This window comes from Herpailurus yagouaroundi, unplaced genomic scaffold (genome assembly GCF_014898765.1).
Source record: "Herpailurus yagouaroundi ecotype Mexico unplaced genomic scaffold, PumYag 221, whole genome shotgun sequence".
In the NCBI taxonomy this organism is placed as follows: Eukaryota; Metazoa; Chordata; class Mammalia; order Carnivora; family Felidae; genus Herpailurus; species Herpailurus yagouaroundi.
The window spans coordinates 629,087-638,444 of record NW_024412452.1 but is presented as its reverse complement, the minus strand read 5'-3'; the positions used below and the strand labels follow the sequence as shown (position 1 = coordinate 638,444).

At 43.9% G+C, this 9,358-nt stretch overlaps 1 long non-coding RNA gene across 1 annotated transcript in view; it reads right to left on the bottom strand.

Moving 5' to 3' along the window:
• Positions 1-4,547: 4,547 nt before the first annotated feature.
• The window catches only part of LOC121019177 (uncharacterized), a 29,554-nt gene continuing 24,743 nt past the window's right edge, over positions 4,548-9,358 (bottom strand). The window contains exon 3 of the long non-coding RNA XR_005785491.1: positions 4,548-5,547. This is a non-coding gene — a long non-coding RNA (uncharacterized LOC121019177). The remainder of the gene's footprint in view (positions 5,548-9,358) is intronic.

Below are 9,358 nucleotides of genomic sequence, written 5' to 3'. Positions count from 1 at the left end.
GGAATCAGGAATACTAGACATCTGTCAATACTAGACAGTTCCACACATCAAAGATTTGTACCGTGCCCTACATGACTCTTTAAAGGTTCTTTATTGTTGTATAACACAATTACAGGAAAATGCACAGATCATAAGTGTGTTACAGCTCGGTGAATCTCCACAAACTGAACACCCCCTAGTGCTGAGGATAGTCCTATACCTATCCTAACTTCTAACAGCACATATACATTTTGCATACTTTTGAACTTTACATAAATGGACCCATGGCTTGTAAATGAATCACTACGCATTTGCAGAGCTGAACTATCTCTTCACAATTATGTGACTCCAGCAAAAACTAATTCTGCCCAAATTTATTATACATTGCATATTCCAAGAATGCAGCTAGCATATAACTGTAAATTGAGGGATGCTTTTTTGTTTCGTTTTGTTTTTTAACTCAGAACTTCACCAAGAGTTCATGGCACCGATAGCGATACTTTTTCCTGGTTTTTGAATTGTTGATACAACACGATTGTGTCAGTGTTCCTCTGAAGCTGCTGGATTCCTGGTAACGCTATGTGTAGGTGCAAACACACATAAAGTGCAGATTGCTTCTTTAGGTGCAGAAATAGCTGCGCCAATATTTATTAGTCAGCTTGTGATAGGTTGTACCGCAGTAACAAACTCCAACAATTTCAGTGGCTCGCAACAACAAGCTGTATTTTTTATTCATATGTACATCAGGTGAAACCCGATGCACATGTCTTTAGTCTGAGTGCCAAAGGAGCAGACCCTGTCTGGAACACGCTCTCCTTATGGCAGAAGGAAAGAACGGCAGAGCCATATGATGGCTTTTCAAGCTCTGCCCGAGTGTGGCACTTCCATTCACATTACACTAGCCAAAGCAAATCATGAAGCAAGCCTGACATCACTTGGGTGAGGTGCTGCAAGCCACATGCTATCAGGTTGGCATGTATAATTCTGTGATGGAGAAGGCAGGAAATAATCAGGAGTCATGATAATACAATGTACCATATATACTGAAATGCATATGCATATTTTTTTGTAAATTGTATTTCTTTATTTCACCTTTATATTCCAATAAGGGCTTATATTGCTTTGTTTTTAAAGTATATGTGAGAGTAGATTATATTCTCTTTGATTTCCACTTCAGGAGAGAGGAGTGTTATGCTGCAGAAGGAGATGTTGGTTCTAAGGGGTTGGGAATTAGTGGTCTGACCCAATCATGGTAATTTTATTACCTTTGCAATGATTGACTTAAGAATAGATACAGGTTGCGATCCTGACCAAGGAGATCCAAGAGGAAGCCTGTGGAGAGGGACTTCTGGGAAGTCCCTTCCGAGAATTCGCTCTTTAAGAAAAACATAAGAAGAAGCTACACACATCATTGTGTATGTTTTTGTGATCACATCATATGTGATATGTTTTTGAACCATGACAGTTATCTTGAACCCATGAAGAGAAAATGCAACACACTGAGAGTGGCAAAGTGGAAAAATAAAAAGAATCTGAGTACTTGAGCCACTGAGGTTTCTTGAAAGTGCCTTATTAGAAGCTCCTGTGTAGCTCAGTTGGTTGAGTGTCTGACTCTTGATTTCAGCTCAGGTCCCGATCGTGAGGTCGTGAGATCAAGCCTCATGTCAGGCTCTGCTCTGGCAGCGAGGAGCCTGCTTGGGATTCTCTCTCTTTCCCTCTCTCTACCCCTCCCCTGTATGCTTTCTCTCTCTCTTTCAAAATAAATTTTAAAACTTTTTTTAAAAGTGTATTGGGGCACCTGGGTGGCTCAGTTGGTTAAGCATCCGACTCTTGGTTTTGGCTCAGGTCACGATCTCACAGTTTGTGAGTTCCAACCCTGCATCAGGCTCAGGGCTGACAGCGCAGAGCTTGCTTGGGATTCTCCGTCTCACCCTCACTCTGCGCCTCCCCTGCGCGCGAGCTCTCTCTCTCAAAACAAGTAAGTAAACATTTTTTTTTTCTTTAATTTTTTTTTTCAATGTTTATTTATTTTTGGGACAGAGAGAGACATAGCATGAACGGGGGAGGGGCAGAGAGAGAGGGAGACACAGAATCGGAAACAGGCTCCAGGCTCTGAACCATCAGCCCAGAGCCCGACGCGGGGCTCGAACTCACGGACCGCGAGATCGTGACCTGGCTGAAGTCGGACGCCTAACCGACTGCGCCACCCAGGCGCCCCAAGTAAACATTTTTTAAAGTGTCTTATGTTTGAACACCTTGTGTGAAATAATGCATTTTTCTTATATTGAAGAAATCTGTAGTTGACTTTTTTTACTTGCAGTTGAAAGTATTCCACAATGATCATGTGGAATGGGAAGTCTGGGTGCAGAGATACTGGTTAGTAGGATATTGTAACCGTCCAGGCAAGAGGTAATGAGGACTTAAATTAGGGAAAGGTCTGTGTACATCCATGGTGCTATGCTGGTAAATGTTTAACAACCAGCTCTCGGTCAGGGTGGAGGGAGGTACGAGCTGTTTTGTAGCATTTGCTGATTTCTACGGTGTAAATATTGCCAATTTTAAGCTGTCAAGAGTTTGACAACTGGATCTTTGCAAGTTGGTGCCAGTTGGCTCTAGCACACAGCTGGCTGTGGGGTTAGAAAACCAGGGCAGATACAAAAGACTCCGCAGAAGGAGAACTGGTAAGACTTCAGATTATGCGAGCAATACAGAAGTTGTAATCTGACAGGCAAACGGAAATTTTACTTGTCTATGTGACTTCATTTCTGTGTTTCAGATTCCAGAGGGGAAGACCGAAGCATCCCACAACCAGGACACTTCCCAGAAAGTACCTTAGGAGACACAGCACTGCTTTGGAGAGAGATTCTACAGCCCTCAAAGAAGTATTATAAATTAATTTTATGGCTAACACACTGTACAGAGAGGCAATAAAATGGAGCTATGATAAAGCGGGTGTCTCTGGCACTGAGCCCAGGAAAAGGCAGGGTGAACATGCAAGACATCACAGTGTCTGAGAGCCCGTATAGGCAAAACCCTGGAAGCTGATGCTGGAGGGAGTCGGGGTGGAAGCACGTGGCAAGGAAAGCAGCATTGGCCAGAATGAACACGCTAGTTAGGGCCAGCCAAAGTGGAGAAGCCATCGCTATTCATCAATCTATCGCTTTCTCTGCTTATTCAACCACAATTTAGGAACAGTCTGCTAAATACTGGGTCCTAGGCTAGGTAGTTGCTCAGGATACACAAAATGGATTCTCCCAGACCTCAGTTTGTCACAGGTAAGATAAACAGGTAACCTGGATTAACGGCAAAATACAGGATCATGGAATACTGTATTCTGATTTAAAACTAAATGTGCATCAAGCTTAATTTTTGTCTCTGCAGTGAAATTCGGAAGACTAAGAGAGGGCCCTGTCGACTCAGCCCTGGCGTTATTCAGCATTTACTCTGAATTTCTGTAGTATTCATTTCTATTGCTGTAATGTTAAATCAATGTGTTTCATAAAAGTCAACAAGATCAGAAAGACTTGGCTATTAATTAGAAGATAAAAAAAACATTGGCCCTGGGGGGCCTGGGGGGCTCACTCAGTTAAGCATCTGACTCTTGATTTCAGCTCAGGTCATGATCTCACAGTTCGTGAGTTCAAGCCCTGCCTCGGGCTCTGTACTGATGGCACAGAGCCTGCTGGGGATTCTCTTTCTCCCTCTCTTTGCCCCTCCTCTTCTTGTTCTCTATCTCTCAAAATAAATAGACACACTTAAAAAAAATTTTTTTTAAATACAAAAAACCATTGACCCCATGAATGCTATTTAAGGTTGCCAAGCACCCCAAAGCCATAGCTAAGAATTTTTCTACATTGCCTCTAGGAAGGCAATTCTGCAGGAAAAAGCTCCCACTTTTGCATCAATGTAGCCCAAGACCTTCATCTCAGGCATGTGTAGCTAAAAAGAACCTGTTCTTTGAGTCACTGTTTTTATCCAAATGTTATCTCATGCCAAGCAGTCCCTTATTTTGTTTCCTGCTACTCAGATGCCAGGTTATTTGATCTGGCTTGTTCTTAGAAAAAAAATCAGTAGCGTATATAATGGTATCATGAACATTCTTCGGTTTTTTTGATTAAAAAAAAAAAACCTATCCAACCTGTAAAGATACATTTACTTATGTAAATGAGAGATCCAGGAAGTAGGTTTTACTTCAGGTGTGGCTGATGGAGATAGTCAAATGATGTCACAGGGACCTGGTTTCTCTCTCTCCATCTTTCAGTTCTGCATCTTCCTTCTCAGGCTGGCCTCCCCGCTCATGGTGACAATACAGCTGCTGCAGCTCAATACACTCCTCCCAGGTATGAGAACAGCAGAAAATAGAGACCGTCTATTTCTATTCTATCCAGTTCAAACAAAAAGGCTGGACCTAACTTTCACTAGCCAGAATTAGGGCAGGTGCCCCTCCCTGACCCAATCACACTGGCCAGGACACAGGCTGGTTTAAACCTAGGTCTAATGCCATCCTCGTTGTTAGCAGATGGGTCAGCCTCACTGGAATCACAGGAACATTGAGTAGAGATGGAGTCTATTCCTTTTTTTTTTAACTGAAGTATAATTGACATATGACATTATATTAGTTTCAAGTGTACAACAATAATGACTTGATATTTGCATACACTGTGAAATGAACACCACTAGACTTAGTCACCATCTGTCACCATACAAAGTTACAAAATTCGAGTGTATTTGTAAATGCAAATTCAGAACTATTATTATTAACAGGGTAAATGGAAGCACCAGGATATGAAGCACCCAAATTCATCATTGTTCACCACTGTCATGTACTAAACTGATGTATAAAAGCTCCATATTAACCTCTTAACCCCTGGGGACTACATGAGTCTTCCCCTGGTGTAGACAGACTTGAACTGGTGGAGAAGACCTGACTTCTTTGTCATCATGGCTCTTATTCCCAATGCTCTTACCAAAATCCAGGGCTGAGGCAAGGGTCCTGAGATTAAAGACACACACACACACACACACACACCTACATACATACGTGTGTGTACATGTAGAGAGAGAAAGAGATTTTTAAGGAATTGGCTCACACAACTGTAGGGGCTAGCAAGACCAAAATCCATACAGCAGGTCAGCAGTCTGGAAACTCAAGCAGTTCTTCCATGTTACAATCTTAAGACAGAATTCCTTCCTATCCAGGAAGCTTCAATTTTGGCTCTTAAGGCCTTCAACTGATTGGGTGAGGCCCACCCATATTATGGATGGAGGGTAATCTCTTTCACGTCAAGTCAGTTGATTGCAAATGTTAATCACATACCAAATACCTTCACAGCAACAGGCTGTGTCTGGGCACCATGGTCTAGCACCATGGTGGGTCAAGTGGGCACCCACCAAACAACTGGGCACCACGGTCTAGCCAAGTTGATACATAAAATTAACCAGCACAGTGCTTCAGGTCGTTTGTGATGTCATCCTCCCAGGTACTTGATTCCAGCAAGCATGGTCTCCAGCAAGGAACACAGAATGCAGGAGTCCAGTTCCCACCCTGACCTACAGCCAGGAAATGACCTGAAAGAGAGAAACTATATGAGAGATGGTGGACCAGAAATCTGGGAGGAGCCTCAGCTCTGAGCATTGACTTCCGAGTCACTATCAGGCTTGGATTGCCTACTTCCAAACTTCATGAGGAAGACGAAAAAACTTCTATAATATTTAAGTCATTGAATTTTAGGGGTGTTTCTGTTATGCGCAGCTTAGCTCAATTCTATATAAGACCAAACAAACAAACAAACAAACCCTAAGAAAAATAAAGAAAACATAACTCATTTACAAAAACAAAGGGTGAAAGAATGAAGCATTACTTTAATGAAAGCTTAGTTCAAGATGACAGAAATAAGACTAGAGAGATTTTTTTACTATAAATATGAATGTTTTAAAAATCTTTGTGAAGGGCTCTCAGATGAGGTCAAAACCATTTTCAATCATATTTTTTCAAGAAAGGCACATTGTTCTCAGAAAGAACTTAGGGTGTGTGAATATCAAGCAAAGTAAAATTCAAGCCAGAAAACAGTAAAGAATTAAAGAGTGTTATTTAATATTGGCAGTCTCTATTTTAAAAACATCCACAAGCTTTTATGCACCGAATAACATCATACGCATGCATGCATGTGCGCGCGTGCGCACACACACACGCACACACACACACAAAGTTCGCACATCGTTATAACTTAGTACAGTGCCAAGCCCAGATGGTTTCACAGATGATTTCTTTCAAAGCTGAAAGAAAGCAATAACTTCAACACCTCAAAATTTGTTTCAGTAGCTAGAAAAGGACATATGTCTACCAATACATTTTACAAAGCCAAAAAGATCCTGAAAACAAAATGTACTATGAATATTGTTGCAAAATTCTAAATAAAATACATACCAGGAAACTTAATCAGGAAGTACATTAAAATAGTACCACTGCAATGCTGCTAATTAAAGTTTATTACAACAATGCCAGGATATTTCAGTATCAGGAAATCTATTGTCATAATTTAGCAAGTTAATTGGTAAAAGGAAAAAAGTATATCTATCTATCTATCTATCTATCTTGATGTGAGCCCGAAAGTCTGCTTTTATGAATTTCAAAAGCTATATCTGATTTTTAAAAGTTCTTGGTAAACTAATAATAGATGAATTATTTCTTAATAGAATATAAAAATATCTGGTTCATACTAGCAGCCAACGTATTATTTAACAGTGAAACAGAGTAACTCCCACTATAATCTTCATCAACCTCATAAATAAAACTTATAGGGCCGCCTGGTTGGTTCTGCCAGTTAAGCATGGGACTCTTTATCTCGGCTCAAGTCATGATCTCACCGTTAGTGGGTTCAAATCCAGTGTCAGGCTCTGTGCTGACAGCACAGACCCTGCTTGGGATTCTCTCTCTCCTTCTCTCTCTGACCCTCCCTGCCTCATGTGCACACACTCTCTCTCTCAAAATAAACCTTAAAAAATAAAAAATAAAATAAACAATCATAATAGCATCCTCAAGTAACTGTTATAAAGAGATCTCTAGAAACTATTGCTGCTTTATTAAACTGCAAAAGCAATGTCCTTACTAGGCACAAAGCAGATCTGTAGGTGCCTCCCTCATTTCCACCCCACAGGCTACCTTCTTCCAACCAGATAGCTCCCCCAGGCCCTTTAAAAAAAATTCCAGAGACCCTAGTAATGATAGAAACAAGGCAGATGAATAGCCCTTTAGCCACGGCTGTTCTCATGGTTAATGCCCAGCTCCTCCTGGAGGTGCCGGAGCGGTAGGTGGGTCTCCCCAGCATCCCCCTCTTCTGACCACAGGCTCAGGGTGCTGAGGGGGCTCTTTCCAGAACCTCTCCTGGAGTCCAGCCCACCCAGACCCCAGGCCTAATCAATGGCCTTCCCAAGCCAGGAGGGTGCACAGACTGATCCAGGGCAGGTCTAGGCAAGTGGGATGCACAGAGCTGTTATTTTACAGCTTAAGCATCATGAGAGGGTCTGATGACTCAGCCAGCAATTTCTTGAGCCAACATCATCCATGTGGCAAGGAACTGAGGCTAAGGGTATTCAGAATTAGCTGTGGGGGCAGAATGGGGTACAAATGCACCTCAAGCCGGCCTCCACTGGGTTCATGAGATCCACGGGCCATTTGGAACAAAGAAAAGCTTGCGATCCAAAAATGCCAGAGATGTGTGCATAACCCTCCTCCCCAGTCACCACCCGCCTGTGATATGGAGGCCCCAGAGGACTAGACGGGCGCCATCTGGTGGCGCTCCGTGGAGGTGTGCGCGACCCCAGTAACTTAAATCACGCTGAGTACCGGCTCCCTGCCTGGAGGCGGCAGCGCACAACTCCTAAAACACCAGGGGGAGCCATTCTCAAAGAATCAGAAGTGAAGTCGCCCCTTGGAGTGAAGCGGTGGGTGGTCCTGACTCTGTCGGCCTTTGAGGTACCCACAACCCAGCGGAGGGGAGGGTCACCCCTGAGCTGGTTCTTGAATGAGGTGAGGAAGGGGAGAAAGGGCCTTCCTGACAAAGGGCATGTGACCGGGACAAATGTTGTAGAGGGGCTTGGCACGTTCAGTGGCTAGAGTGTAAGTGCCTGGGGGCCAGGTGGGAGATGGGAATAGCTGTGAAGGGTCCCCAGCGCCTGGGCGCCTGGCAGGGAGTTTGGACTTTATCCTGGGCCAGGCATTTTAAATCTAAGTAGCATGCTGATGTACATGGTCAGGCCAGCACTGTGTTATAAGAAAATGTGAATTGGAATGCTGTCAAGAGGACACTGTGCTCTCACCAGACCCCACCGCTCCCTGTCGTCTGCCCCTACCCTCAGCTTCATCGGTATACACCACTTCCCCAGCCCCTGAAGCGTGTGGGTTTATGACTCTTGTAAGGTCATGGGGTGCTGGTTCCAGATGGCACACCCAGGAACTGACAGAAAAGAGACATATCTGCCAGTGGCAGGAGGGTGTGTGAGAAATAAGCCCACTGACCCAATCAAAGGAGGGACGCAGAGACTTGGAGAACAGTGAAGCGAGGCTTTAAGCAACGTTCTTGCAAGAGCCGGTATCTGATGGACGGGCACACTCGGGGCAGTTGCAGCAGGCAATTTATCTCCCAACATGCAAGTCCCTCCCCTGATTTCTCACTGGCTGAGTACTACAGAGGTGACAGCCTTACCTGGACATTGTCTATGCCCATGTAAGGCAAAAAGTAGTCTAATTGGAACAAATGTACATTTCCTGAGGTGACTTAAAGACTTTCAGTCCCGGGGCGCCTGGGTGGCTTGGTCGGTTAAGCGTCCGACTTCGGCTCAGGTCATGATCTCACGGTTCGTGAGTTCGAGCCCTGCGTCAGGCTCTGTGCTGACAGCTCAGAGCCTGGAGCCTGTTTCAGATTCTGTGTCTCCCTCTCTCTCTGACCCTCCCCCGTTCATGCTCTGTCTCTCTCTGTCTCAAAAATAAATAAATGTTAAAAAAATTTAAAAAAAAAAAAAGACTTTCAGTCCCTCCTTTATTCTTTGGCACGTGCTCATTGCAGAGCCCATGAAAATAAGCCTCTGAGATGGAGGGGGAAGAAGAACCAGGAAGTGAAGTGCCTCCGGGTTTGGGACTCCACTGGGGGGAGAAGGGGAGGTGGCTTCATATATATTTCCAATAGGTTGTAAACCTATTGTTAACTAGACAGCACAGTTTTTGTTTGGAATTTCTGAAAATGAATTACCTCACTCCTCACAGGTGTGACATCAGCCTCTAATCCTTCACACTGGATGATGTGGGGGCGGGGGTCAGGTGCTGCCCCGCCCCCCCCATCATCATCACTATGTAATGACATGGCCTTGAGAGGCCCAGGCT